A 14,441-nucleotide genomic window follows, 5' to 3' on the forward strand; every position below is an offset into this window, starting at 1 on the left:
TTTACTATAATTTCAAAGTGCATCTGCTTTTAGTCTAAAACTAAAGTCATTGCTTGATTTCAATTTTGTTTTTGCCCTTTAACCTTGCCTGCCTTTGTAGACATTTAACAAAAGTGCATGAGTTACTAAGAACCTGACTGTTCGAAAAGAAGTAGCAATGATTAGTACTGCCCTCGAGAGTGTGATCTGTCCAGTTGCTCAACAGTCAAAATGAATGAGGTTTGAAAAAAAGACCCATCCTTTTGAAGATAGGCGAAGCTGTTAGCCAATCTTTATATATTCCCTTCAAACATTTTGACTAATCAATCACTGAATTTGATGGGAAAACTTATTATTTAGTTGTAACCTATGACGTGACCACCTAGTTCTGGTTTTACCAGCTGTTGTTGAACTGAAAGAAATTACACAAACCAAGCAATTCAGTAAGGGAAAGTGGATAATACACTTTGTATCCAGAGCTTGTAATAACTTTTTTTTTTCCAAAAAAAAGTTTCAGCCTCTTGATTCCAAGCTCAAGAGTCCTACCAAACTTTTTTCAGATGTCCAGTGAGACATTTGATGTTTGTCATACTGATAACTGGTATACAAACATCTTTTTGTACGTTTGCACAGGAAAGGACTTGATTCTGAGGACATTTCATTCATGACACTTAGTGCCTCAAAAAGTAGAGACTTGGAATACACAGGCTCTGGTACACCAAGTAAGTAGAAGTTGCAAGGCATTTTTAACAAAGAGGGCGGAAAATAACATTTGCCCAACAAATGTGTTTTGAATAAAGTTACTGGTCATTAGCGTTAGACTGCTTTAAGCCTCAATGTAAGGACGTCTTACAGTATTCAGATATTCAACAACATGTGATCAAAGAATCTCAGAATCTTAAGTGTGTTTTAAATGTGTTTCTGAGTATAGTAAAATTACTAATGATGTAATTTTACTAAATCAACTTTATAATATACAAAAGCTATTTCTTTGGACGTTTTTCAATTAATCGTGTGGTTTTTTTTCTGCAGTAGTCAGAAAAATATGAAAGAGCTCAAGTGAATTTTTTGCAGAATGTACCCGGACAAGTTCCTTTTCTTGAATAAAACAAATGAAAAGATGACCTTCCGGGGAAAACTAACTCTGCAAAATATCATTGTTAATGAAATCTTTCAGTTTTATATCCCAACAGAAGCAATCCTAACTTTTTTTTCTGTTTAATTTCCTCGATGGTTCCTCCCGAACTTCATATGACAGAATGAGGAAAGCTTTAAAAATGGTAAGTATTACAAGATTCATTTAGGATCTTGTTATCATTACGGAGGCTGTAGAAAGTCTGACACTTAAATTTTATTTAAACTGAATCATGCACTGACTTGAACAAGTTTCCTATGAGTTGTAAACCTTAAAATAGTTTACCATAAAATAATTTGTGGCCCAAGGGAATAACTGAACACTTGTGTTTCAGTTTGCATCTTTTCCACAAGGTGAGCTTTGAGCTCGGTTTTTGTGCTTCATCCCAGTCTTGTGCCATTGCAATGTGATTTGTCACCAACAAGGATTGGCACATGTGCATATAGGCACATTGACAGGCTGAATGAGTCAAAACATTTTTTGTTTGACTTGTGCATCATTCTGGGGGTGCGAAGCTTTGAGTATTTTTACTTTGAAGCCTTGTTTGCCAATTGCTCTGACTACTTGAGACTTCAGACTACTACAGTTTTTGCAAAACCACAACAAAAGTATTTGAAATGAAGTCTAATGGTTTTGAAGAAGATAAAAGAAACAATTTGTCTGTCTTCTCTTCCCAATGCCACCATTTCATTTTTTCATCATTCTTAAACACTTCAATGTTTTTGTCCAGTTCTCTTTTCACTTTTTGTTTCTATTTCAATAAGTTATTTTAGTTTTCTTTTGTACTTTAATCACCATCATTTTTGGAACTGGGAAACAGGAGTCTTTTCTTTTGCTGCCCAGTTCTGCCCAAGATGCTGTTGGGTCAGCGTAATATGCAAAGTCGCTGGTGTAAATAAGACAGCAGGCTCTGGTTTGAAAAAAACCATTTTCTGCAAACAAGTGCTACTTTTTATTGAGCACTTGTTTTAAAATGCACCATTGTTCTCACTCTGAATATGGAATAAGGGTGGATGATTCAACTTTCCCTTCTGGACTATAACTTTAAGTCCACAAAGTTCTGGTTCAAAAGTGGTGTGCTTGGTACTTGACCTGTCACCAAAAATGAAGAACACTACTGCGACATGCTGGCATTCCTTAAAATATTACAAGTTGATTTTACATGGTTCAGGACTTCACATTAACTGTATCCCAGTAGCAAAATTAAAAATCCACTTCAGCCTAGATTTGATGACAAGAATTTGCATTGTCTATGCCAGCACCACTTCAGCTGGTGATGCCAGTTTTTTGGGACGACATTATGAACCCCATGATGAGCGTTAGTGGGTAAATGCCCTTAACACAATGTAGTAGCCCGCTTACAACATTATGGAGTACCATGAGTGGTAACATTTTGCAAGAATTGTCTTGCTGTCAGAATGTTGACTGAAAGTGCTCATGGTATGCTACTGGTTTATCGGCAAGTGACAAAAGTTTGCTACTGGGTACTTTGAAAGGGGAAAAGAAAACTTGTCCTCTTTCAACTGAGAGTAAAAATGGTACTGTGTCTGAAGCAAAATGAAACATTTGAATGGCAAATTCCTTGCAATAAATGCTTCATTGTTCTGCCAACCCCAGCTTTAGCTCTTTGAAGACAGTGACTGGAGCGTGCGTGTTTATCTCTGAACAGACAAAAAATGAAGTCCAGGGCTTCTCATAAGAAGGGCTTCCATAAATCCAAGCATTACAGCACTTTATGGTGATCGTTGGATCATTTCCTTTATAATTTTGCTGACAGATGCATACTTGAATTATTTTGGTCATTAGTATTCATCACATGTAAATATGATTTGGTAAATCAAAATCCTTGACAACATTGCAGCATCACAATTCTTTCCATCGAATATTTGAATTAGAAGCTCACAGTTGACTTGTCTGTTGTGTAGGCTATTATCTGAAATGCTAACTGCTTTAAAACTGTGCACTGCGTTTTACTAGACTGTTGTAGCATCAGCAAATCCATTGATCAAGACACTACAGATGGATCAGAGAATTTGAGAATCTGAGCCATTCAGATCGGCACAAACTCAAGTCTGGTCCTGAGTCTCCAACATTGTACTTTTACTGTGGATTGCAAAGAGGCAAATATATAATGTTATGCACCTGGTACAGATGGTGGGTTGAGGGAGCAGTAAATGTTTTTTCAACACCAACCCACTTAGTGGATTCCTGGCCTGGATTAGACAGATTCATCTGGGAATGCTCCTGGCCTAGAAATTCACAAAAAGAACACCTGCAGATGTCAAATGTGTTTTATTTTTTGAATGCTTAAGATTGGAAGATCCAGGCCAGTAAATTCCTGAATATATATTACTTTATTGTGTCTCTGCATGCATCCCATGCATGAGAAAGATGAAATGAGTGGGTAAAACTTGGCAGATGGAACAGATCTTAGGTTATGCAGTTTGGCAGGAAGAATAATAGAGCTGAATACGATTTATAAGGAAAACAACTGCAGAGAACCACAACAAAGAGAGACTTGGGGGTCTTCATGTATGAATCATAAAAAACTAGCATCCAAATTCAGCACATAATACAGTAGACAAATGAACAGTTGGCATTTATTTTAAAGGTAATAGGGTTTTTAATTTAGAAAAAGGCCTTTCTAAAACTATTAGGTACTATTTAGACCATGACCAGAATACTCTGAACAGTTTTGGCCTTTGTTTTATTCACCCGTGGGACATGGGAATTGATGACTGGGCTAGAATTTATTGCCCATCCCTAGTTAACCTTGAGACAGTTGTAATGAGCTGCCTTGCTACCGTCCACGTGCTGTAGGGAGATCCACAATGCCATTAGGGAGGGAATTCCAAGATTTTGACCCAGGGACAGTGAAAGAATGGTGACATATTTCCAAGTCAGGATGGCAAGTGGCTTGGAGGGGATCTTTCAGGTGTGTTCCCATGTATCTGCTGTCCTTGTCCTTCTCAATGGAAATGGTCATGAGTTTAGAAGGTGCTGTTGAAGGATCTGTGGTGAATTCCTGCAGTATATCTTGTAGTTAGAACACACTACTGCTACTGAATGTCAGTGGTGGAGGGAGTTGATGCTTGTGAATGAGGTGCCAATCAAGTGGGCTGCTTTGTCCTGGATGGTGTCAAGCTTCTTGAGTGCTCTTGGAGCTGCACGCATCCAGGCAAGTGAGAAATATTACATTACATTCCTGACGTGTGGTGGATGGTTGACGGGCTTTGGGGAGTCAAATAGTGACTTGCCCACTGTAGTATTCCTAGCCTCTGACCTGTTCTTGCAGCCACTGTATTTATGTGATGAGTCCAGTTGAGTTTCCGGTCAATGGTAACCCCCAGGATGTTGTTAGTGAGAGATTCAATGGTGGTAACACCATTGAATATCATGGGGCAGTGGTTAGTTTGTCTCTTATTACACATGGTCATTGGCTGGCATTTGTGTAGTGCAAATGTTCATTGCCATTTTTCAACCCAAGGCTGGGCATTGTCCAGCTCTTGTTGCATTTGAACGTGGACTGCTTCAGTATCTGAGGAGTCATAAATGTGCAATGTTCAGCACCAATCATTGGCAGATGTCCCTACTTCTTACTTTATGATGGAGGGAAGTTCATTGAGTTGAAGATGGTTGGGTCTTGGACGATAATATGAGGAACTTCTGCAGAAGTGCCCTGGAGCTGTGATGACTGATCTCCAACAAATACAGGTGTTTTTCAAGTGCCACATGTGACTCCAACCAGTGAAGAGTTTTCCCCGATACTCATTGATTCCAGTTTTGCTAGGATTCCTTGAGACCCCCACACTTGATCGAATGTGGCCTTGATGTCAAGAGCTGTCACTCTCACCACAACTCGAGTTCAGCTCTTTTATCCATGTTTGAACCAAGCTGTAGTGAGGTCAGGTGTTGAGTGGCCGTGGCAGAACCTAAACTGGGCATCAGTGAGCAGGTTGTTGCAAACCAAGTGCTGCTTGAAAGCGCTGTTGATGACACCTTCCATCACTTTACTGTGTAGACTGATGAGGTGGTAATTGGCCATGTTGGATTTGCCCTGCTTTATATATACAGGACAAACCAGGGCATTTCTTCACATTGTCAGGTGGATGCCAATGTTGTAGCTGTACTGTAAAAACTTGACTGTGATTACAAGAAGTTCAGGAGTACTTCTTCAGTACTGCTGCCAGCATATCATCACTCCACATTTGCTTCCACTCGTTTCTTGATATCATGTGGAGTGAAATAAATGGGCAGAAGACTGGCATCTCTGCTGGGGACCACTGGAGGAGGCAGAGATGGATCATCCACTTGGCACTTCTAACTGAAGACTGCTAAGAATGCTTATGCCTTGTATTGTGCACTATGTGCTAGATTTGTCTATGTTGAGTCCTTTCCTCCAGTGAGTTGTTTAATTGTCCACAATCATTCATGACTGGATGTGACAGGACTGCAGAGCTTGGAGCTGATCTGTTGGCTGTGGGATCGCTTTGCTCTGTCTGACACTTGCTGCTTATGCTGTTTGGCATGCGAGTAGTCCTGTTTGATAGCATCTCCAGATTGGTCAATCATTTCTAGGCATGCTGTCCTACACACTTCATTGAGCTAGGGCTGATCCCCTGGCTCAGTAGTGATAGTAGAATGCTGGCCATATGGTTGGAGTACATTTCTGCTCCTGTTGATGGCCCACACAACCTCATGCATGCCCAGTCTTGACTTGCTAGCTATGTTCAAAGTCTATAAGTGATGGCAGCGCACCATGCCACAGCACGCCACACAACACAATGGAGAGTATTCTCAATGTGAAGGTGGGACTTTGCTTCCATAAGGACTGTGGTGGTGGTCATTCTTACTGACACTGTCATGGACAGATGCATCGGCAGCAGGTAGATTAGTGTGGACAAAATCGTATGTTTTCCTGGATTCTCTAACTGCCTGATGCAGATCCAGTTGAGCAGCCAATATGTTCTTTATGACAAACTTGATGAGAGACTTTTGGTGGTGGACTTTGGAATCCCCTACCCAAAGTACCCTGAACCCTTCCCGTCCTCAGCGCTCCCTTGAAGTGGTGCTCAACATGGAGGAGTATGGATTCATCAGCTGAGGGGGAACAGTACGTGATGATCAACAGGAAGTTTCCTTGCCCATGTTTGACCTGATGCCGTGAGAGTTCATGGGGTCCAGAGCCAATGTTGAGGACTCCCATGGCAACCCCTTTGACTGTATACCACAGTGCCACTACCTTTGCTGGGTCTGTCCCACCAGTGGGACAGGACATTAGTGGGTTGTTGAAAATCAACCAGATTGCTTTGATCTGGAGTCACATGTAAGCTAGACCAGATGAGGATACATAAGAAATAGGAGCAGGAGTGGGCCATCTGGCCTGTCAAGCTTGCTCTGCCATTCAGTATGATTATGGTTGATCTTCTCGTGGGCTCCACTCCACTTACCTGCCCGCTCATCATAACCCTTAGTTTCGTTACTGTTGACAAATCTATCTATCTTGGCCTTAAAAACATTCAATGAGGCAGTCTCAGCTGCTTCATTGGGCAGGGAATTCCACAGATTCACAGCCATTTGGGTGAAGAAGTTCCTCCTCGTCTCAGTACTAAATCTGCTCCCCTTCATTTTGAGGCTATGCCCCCTAGTTCCACCCACCAGTGGAAACAATCTCCCTGCTTCTATCTTATCTATTCCCTTCATAATTTTATATGTTTATGTAAGATTCTGCACCCCCCTGCCCCACTCTTCTAAATTCCATTGAGTATAGTCACAGTCTATCAATCACTTCTCATAAGCCAACTCTCAACTCCACATTCAACTTAGTAAACCTCCTGTGCATCCTCTCCAGTGGCAGTGCATCCATTCTCGCGTAAGGAGACCAAAGCTGTACACAGTACTCCAGGTGTGGTCTCACCAGCACCCTGTACAGCTGCAGCATAACCTCTCTATTTTTAAATCCATCCCTCTAGCAATGAAGGACAATATTTCATTTGTCATCTTAATTACCTGCTGCACCTGCAAACCAACTGAATCTGCCATCAGCATGAATTCCTTCCCTGAAGAACATTAGTGAACCACATGGGTTTTTCCCCACAACCAACAGTGATTTCATGGTCATTATTAGGTTCTTAATTCTAGATATTTATTGAATTCAAATTGTACTATCAGATGTGGTTGGATTCGCACCCAGATCCACAGAGCATTAACTGTGTTTCTGGCTTAATAGTGCACTTGGCCATCACCTCCCCCTTAAATCTGTCTCTTGCCTCAGGAATGATGCTGGCATCAGAAGCAGTCCAGAGAAGGTTCACTAGGCTGATATCAGGTATGGAGGGACTGTCTTATGACGAGAAGTTGAATTGATTGGGCCCGTACTCATTGGTATATAAAAGAATAAGAGGCAACCTTTTTGAAACATACAAGATTCTTAAGGGGCTTGACAGGGTAGATGTAGCAAGCTTGCTTCACTTGAGAGTTTAGGACTATTTGGCCTAATCTCAATAAGGGATCACCCATTTAGGACAGAAATGCAGATGAATTTCTTGAGGGAAGTCAATCTATGGAATTCTTTCCTGCAGAGAGCTGTAAAGGCTGTGTCATTAACTACATTCAAGGTAAAGGTAGACTGATTCTTTTACTCAGCAAGGAAGTCCAGGGTTTGGGGATAGCACAGCAACGTGGAGTTAAGAATTATCAGATCCAGTCATGTTTCCGTTGAATGGTGGAGCAGACCCAATGTGCCAAAGATGTCTCTTTCTGATTCATTAAATCCCTCTGGGGATTTATCTTCAGCGGAAAACTTTTCAGTTGAATGTTAAGGCCCTGAAGCATTAAATATCTTGTGGGTTGAGCCTGATAGTTTACAGATGTCAACTTAAAATTTGGGAAGATAGAAGATCAAGTTTGATAATCGTATTTTAAAAGAAACACCTTGGCAGTAAACTTGGTACTCAACTGGAACATGGATCATAGTCATTGTGCTTAAAAACCACATTTGGTGGATCCATTCAGTAGACCATTTAGTCTTTGCATGGTTCCTGTGCTATTTGATCTTGTGTCCTGATAAAGTTCTTTAAATTTGAAAGAATCTGCTTCAGAAATTCTACCCCTTGTATCCTTATCCTGTACTGTTTTAACACCTGCCTTGACGTACCTGATGCTTAAACTGTCATTGGTAGTGTTGTGATCATTTGCATGTTTCTATGATCTGGCCAAATTCCCGTTTTCTCCTGTCAGATTTCTAACCAGCTATGGACTTGTTTGAATTTGTCAATTGGTACTTTACCAACTACTTTACCAAAACTGTGGGAAAGCTAGAGGTACTTAACAGTGACTCGTATTTCCCCTTGCTTCGAACTTGACCTTGGTTTGTAATTTCCCAAGATTGAAAATTCAGTGGTTGGCTTGCACGCGGCAACCAAAGTTCATCACTTTGTGTGTCTTGGTATGCCATGTGTAATTTGAGACATTTCTTTAACTGTTGATTTTAACCCTTAATCATAAGTGCACCCATGAATAATTGAAAATATTGGAAATTATAAATGTCTTTTGCTGTATGAGGTCTTGGGAATCACACCAGAGCATCTTAAAGTATGTTTTGCCTTTATAGTTCAGTTTGAACTTCATTCTAATGAAAGTGAAGTACTGTGGACTCTGGAGATCTGAAATAGAAAGTGCTGGAAAAGCCTAAGCAGGCCTGGGAATGTCTGTAGAGGGGGGAAAAACAGTTAATGTTTCAAGTCCAATGTGACCCTTCAATGACAAAAAGGAATTGAAAAGTCAACTCTTGTCTCTCTGCAGTTCCTCCCAACACATGCTGTTTTTATTTGAACTTTTCCCTTTATTTAGAGGGAACCTGACTCTACAACCAAAGTGGAAGTTTATGGAACCAGTCTTTCATCTTGTGAATTTCCCCATTTTGATGTGTGTGATGAAACTGTTAGGAAATTGATTTTAGCTCAGGTGGTTATTCTGAGAGACATGGATGATCAATCAGGTGGTACTGTTTAGGAAAAATTGGATAAAATGTCAGGTGAATCAACTATTTTGGGATTTCGAATGCTTACATCTGTGGTTTTGAGACATTGGGTCATCCAACACAATCTTAATCTATTTTTGCACTTGGTGTTTGAACAGTTTTCAGCCATAGGTGCCCTGGAGGGGTCTAACAGAAGACATAGTTGGCTTAGCTTTCTCAGTGATGAAGGAGTGAGTTCTCATTAAAGGTGGTACATTTGGCAATCAGGGGAGGCAATGGTCTAGTGGTATTATCACTGGGCTGTTAACCCAGAGACCTAGATGATGTTCTGGGCACCCAAGTTCAAATCCCACCACGCAAATGGTGGAATTTGTATCCAATAAATATCTGGACTTGAGTCTAATGATGACCATTAGACCATTGTGGATTGTCGGGGGGAAAACCCATCTGGTTCACTAATATCCTTTAGGGAAGGAAATCTGCCGTCAGGTCTACGTGTGACTCCAGACCCACAGCAATGTGGTTGACTCTTAACTGCCCTCTGAGCAAGTAGGGATTGGCAATAAATGCTGCCTAGCCAGCAATACCCTCATCCTGTGAACGAATAAAGGAAAAAAAAACCTATCAAACTGATCTTCAAAAAATTGACCTGTTGTCAGATCAAATTTTAGAGCCTGAAATAGTCTGAGTAAGACATAGTGGACTTGTTTCCTCAGGTTTGTTACTCACTTATAGAGTTTGCTGACTTTTATAAATATATTGAACTTGTGTAGAAGAACAGCAGTGACAACTGTGATTTCTATAGTGCATGAAATGTAATAAATTGTCCAATTGACTTCATGACAACAAAACTTGACACCAAAGTACACAACAATTATGGGTTTGATGACCAAGGGATTGGCCAAAGGTATGTTTTTAAGGCCTGTCTTGAAGGAAAGCAAAGTGAAGTAGAGAAGCCAAGGTAGAGATGGAATTCTGGAGCTTTGGACCTAGGCAACAAAAGTGCCGTTGGATGGGGGAAATTGCAGTTTAAGCTGGTATGTTCAAGAGGCCATAATTAATTAGGTGCAGATCATTTTGAGAATGTTGTGGAGCTGGAGGAAATTGCCCAAACAGGGAGTGATAAGTTAGTATGCGAGTGAGCTGAGAACAGAAAACTGGATTCTTGAAATCTTGAATAAAGATAGAAAATACTGGAAATATATGGATCATTCTGATAAAAGATCATCTACCTCGAATCTGTTCATCTCGTATAGTGCCTGACCACCCATGTATTTTCAGCTTCTTCTATTATTTATTTGCAGTTGAATTCCTATACTTGTGTTTCAGTCTGCCTTTCAAAAACACTTTGTCAACCCATGTGAGATCACGCTTTTCAATGCACATGTTGAAGGGACTTTGTGCCATCCAAAGGTAGTATGTAACAACTGGAAGGAAGCATTTAGATAAATCTATTCACTGTTGGAGTTGAATAGCTGTACAATTCACAACTCTTATCTCTCCAATGATCTTTCTTTCTTCAAGGCAAACAGGCGTTTGTCCAACTCGTACTTACAGGTACTGAACTTATCAACCTTTCTTGTAGCCAATTCCAAACATTTCTCAACTTTCGTATGAGCTGGTTAGATTCCTTCTATAGAACAGGGGCTGCAAATGGTTGTCCAGAATTTAGATTTACTTTTAATACAATGTTTAAGGAAAAGAAACAATCTTGAAAATATTTTTGGACCAGGATTTGAACATGCGTTTCTGTTATCATGTGGAGCATAAACACTGATATGGACTTAGTGGGCTGCATGGCCTGTTGCTATGCAATAGATCTCATGTAATCCTGTGTAAGTGCTTTTTCCTAATAACAGTAAGGAACAGCATTAAAATGCTACATGCACTTTGTAAGCAGAGGATGGTGTAGGTGAAAACATTTAATGTGATGGTACAATGCAATATAGCTAACCTCCAATTGATCTTTAAAGCATGACTTTCAGGATGAAAAAGTACAGCAGGAGAATGAGATGAAACATAGATAATATTTTCCTTGTATTGATGCACGTAACTCCAGAACTGTTAGTTCTTTTCCCAAGTGCAGAAAGTGTAATTGCATAAATACATATGTCAATTTCAATTAAATGTTATTTCTGCTTTTGAATTCTATTTCTCAGTTCCTGGATCAAAAGGACACATTAAAACCACAGGGACTAAAACGTTTAACACTGGTATGTATTTTTCTATTTACTGTTTCTACAAGTGTGGTTAAAATTTTTAATTGCTGCTGCATTGATTTAAGTTCATTTCTGTCAACATTCATTGGTTGTAAGGTGGATTTGGATTGATGCTAGTGTTCATTTTTACCCTCCACCGTTGCATAGACCCACTTTCTGTGAAAGAATTTTAGAAAAATTGAGGCTCTAGGGCACGTGAGGAAATGTCAAGATTCTTAAGGTAAATTCTGCTTCCGTGTCTATGAAGCATTTGTGCCTAGTCATTTATAAAACTAATTTATTAACTGTTTTCCCTGCTGAGAAGATTTTTTGCTGTTTATGGTAGGCATTCAGTCTTCAGCTTTCACTATAACTTGATGTTTTGTTTTGTACTGAAACCTCCAGAAAATATTGGTACAGTTTTGCACCTGTGTGATACTTCACATCGTGAAGGATTGTGGTGTAATGTTAAGTAATTCCCTTCAAGTTAAATTCTGCATGAAAGATTTATATTACCACAGAATTTGGAGATTGGGTGAGAGAGGAGTATATATTTGAGCTTGAAGTCCATTTTGTGGTTGATGCCCCTCACTTGAGTAAAACAGATTATATTTACAGAGCACTTATGTTAATAGCTTGTGAACTAGTTCCTTCACTCTCACACTAAATTGCATTAAGGCATAGGATTCAAACGTGCAGGCAACAGTTTTGCATGAATCTCAACTTTGTCAATACTGACTAATTGGTAGTGGATGGAGTTGCTATTTAATGTCCATTTCCATCATTGACTTTTCCATCATCGATTTCTTGCTTTTGCCCTAAATAAATAATCCATCAAAACAATTTATATTTTAGTCTTTATTATCATAGTGCTGCTTAAAGATGAAATTTAATTGCATTGTTGGGGATATTCATGTATTTATTGTAAGATAGATCATTTAAACATCCTTCCCTTTTTTTAAAAAAAAAATTGGCTGATGATTTGAAACAAAAACAGAAAATGCTGGAAACGCTCATCACATCACACCTGGTTAATCTTTCAGATGTTGAATCAAACTGTTTAATCAAAGTCTACAGCAGAAGCCTCAATTCCTTTGTTCACTGCACAGGGCTGGTCAATCTGTTGAATATTGGATCTGACATTTATTGTTCTCTGTTAAATTTGCGTGTGCGTATTTTGCAGGTCTTATTTGGGCATTTGTTTGTAACAGTCACACATATTAGTTAATGTTCCTCTACCTCCAAAGCTGTTGTCCATAATGACTGTCACGTAGCATCACAAGTGATGAGGAGTGTACTGCTTTGTTCTTGCTGGTAGCTTATTTATATAAAGTGCCTTAGGATATTTTCAAAATAGATAGTCGGGAAATAAATAAACATAAGTGTAGTAGTTTGGAAATCAATCTTATTGATTGATTGATACTGTGATTTTTAATGATATGTATTTTCTTGTTTCCATCTGATGACCATAAGCTGCAGACTTGGGTAATCACAGTTCAGACTTCATAAATTGTTAGTTTTCAATTTGGCTTCAGGTCAAACAAACTAACATAATTGTACAAGTCCTGAAGCTTTAGAAAAGGTCAGAGTTAAAGACCTCTGGGAACGTCTTGTGTATATCTGCTTAGCATACTGTTCAAAGAATCCTGTTGCACAGAAGAGGGCATTTTGACCTATCTCGTTTTTTTTTTGCCAGCTCTTGAAGAGGTATATGAATTCAGTTCCACTTCCTCTACAGTTTTACAAAAAATGCAATTTTCATTCCTTCATCTAGATGCTTTTTCTTTTTAAAGTTAGAATTAACCTGCTTTCGCTATCCTTTTCAAATAGTGTATTCAGGATCATTGAACCTTGCTTTGCTTAAAAACCACCACTCACCAATCGCTCTTTTGTTAATTATTTCAAATCCTGTATTACTGAGCTTTCAGCCAGTGGAATTGATTTATCTTTATTTATTCCATGTCATTTGAAATAAAACTCCCTTTCCTTGATATGTTAGTTGAAATATCCTCCAGGGAGTTATCAGCTGCTGTCTACCACAAGTTCACCTTCACCGATTTAGTATATACATGGCAACAGCATCATAGGAGCAGAGAGGCTGACGTTTCGGGCCTAGACCCTTCATCAGAAAAGGGGGAGGGGAAGGGGGTTTTGAAATAAATAGGGAGAGAGTGGGAGGCGGATAGAAGAGGGATAGAGGAGAGGATAGGTGGAGAGGAAACAAACAGGTCGAAGGGGCGGGGATGGAGCCAGGAAAGGTGAGTGTAGGTAGGGAGTTAGGAAGAGGATAGGTCAGTCCAGGGAGGACGGACAGGTCAAGGGGGCGGGATGAGGTTGGTCGGTAGGAGATGGAGGTGCGGCTTGAGGTGGGGGGAGGGGATAGGTGGGAGGAAGAACAGGTTAGGGAGGCAGGGACGAGCTGGACTGGTTTTGGGATGCGGTGGGGGGAGGGGAGATTTTGAAACTTGTGAAATCCACATTGATACCATTGGGCTGCAGGGTTCCCAAGCGGAATATGAGTTGCTGTTCCTGCAACCTTCGGGTGGCATCGTTGTGGCACTGCAGGAGGCCCAGGATGGACATGTCGTCTGAGGAATGGGAGGGGGAGTTGAAATGGTTCGCGACTGGGAGGTGCAGTTGTTTGTTGCGAACCGAGCGTAAGTGTTCTGCAAAGCGGTCCCCGAGTCTCCGCTTGGTTTCCCCGATGTAGAGGAAGCCACACCGGGTACAGCGGATGCAGTATACCACATTGGCAGATGTGCAGGTGAACATCTGCTTGATGTGGAAAGTCTTCTTGGGGCCTGGGATGGGGGTGAGGGAGGAGGTATGGGGGCAGGTGTAGCACTTCCTGCGGTTGCAGGGAAAAGTGCCGGGTGTGGTGGAGCTGGAGGGGAGTGTGGAGCGGACAAGGGAGTCACGGAGAGAGTTGTCCCTCCGGAAAGCAGATAAAGGTGGGGAGGGAAAGATGTCTTTGGTGGTGGGGTCGGATTGCAGATGGCAGAAGTGTCGGAGGATGATGCGTTGGATCCGGAGGTTGGTGGGGTGGTACGTGAGGACGAGGGGGATTCTTTTTTGGTTTTTATTGCGTGGACGGGGTGTGAGGGATGAGGTGCGGGAGATGTGGGAGACACGGTTGAGGGCGTTCTCG

The 14,441-nt window shown here is 40.7% G+C and overlaps 1 protein-coding gene across 2 annotated transcripts in view; it reads left to right on the plus strand.

Moving 5' to 3' along the window:
- The first annotated feature begins 1,177 nt into the window (after positions 1 to 1,177).
- LOC125486667 overlaps positions 1,178 to 14,441 on the plus strand; it is a 58,817-nt gene continuing 45,553 nt past the window's right edge. The window contains exons 1-2 of one of the 2 annotated variants that reach the window (XM_048615218.1): positions 1,178 to 1,259; positions 11,255 to 11,308. The gene's annotated coding sequence lies outside the window, so the exon portion shown is untranslated. The remainder of the gene's footprint in view (positions 1,260 to 11,254; positions 11,309 to 14,441) is intronic. The other variant, XM_048615227.1, reaches the window with a different exon arrangement.

Source organism: Rhincodon typus, chromosome 2 (assembly GCF_021869965.1).
Source record: "Rhincodon typus isolate 14 chromosome 2, sRhiTyp1.1, whole genome shotgun sequence".
Classification (NCBI taxonomy): Eukaryota; Metazoa; Chordata; class Chondrichthyes; order Orectolobiformes; family Rhincodontidae; genus Rhincodon; species Rhincodon typus.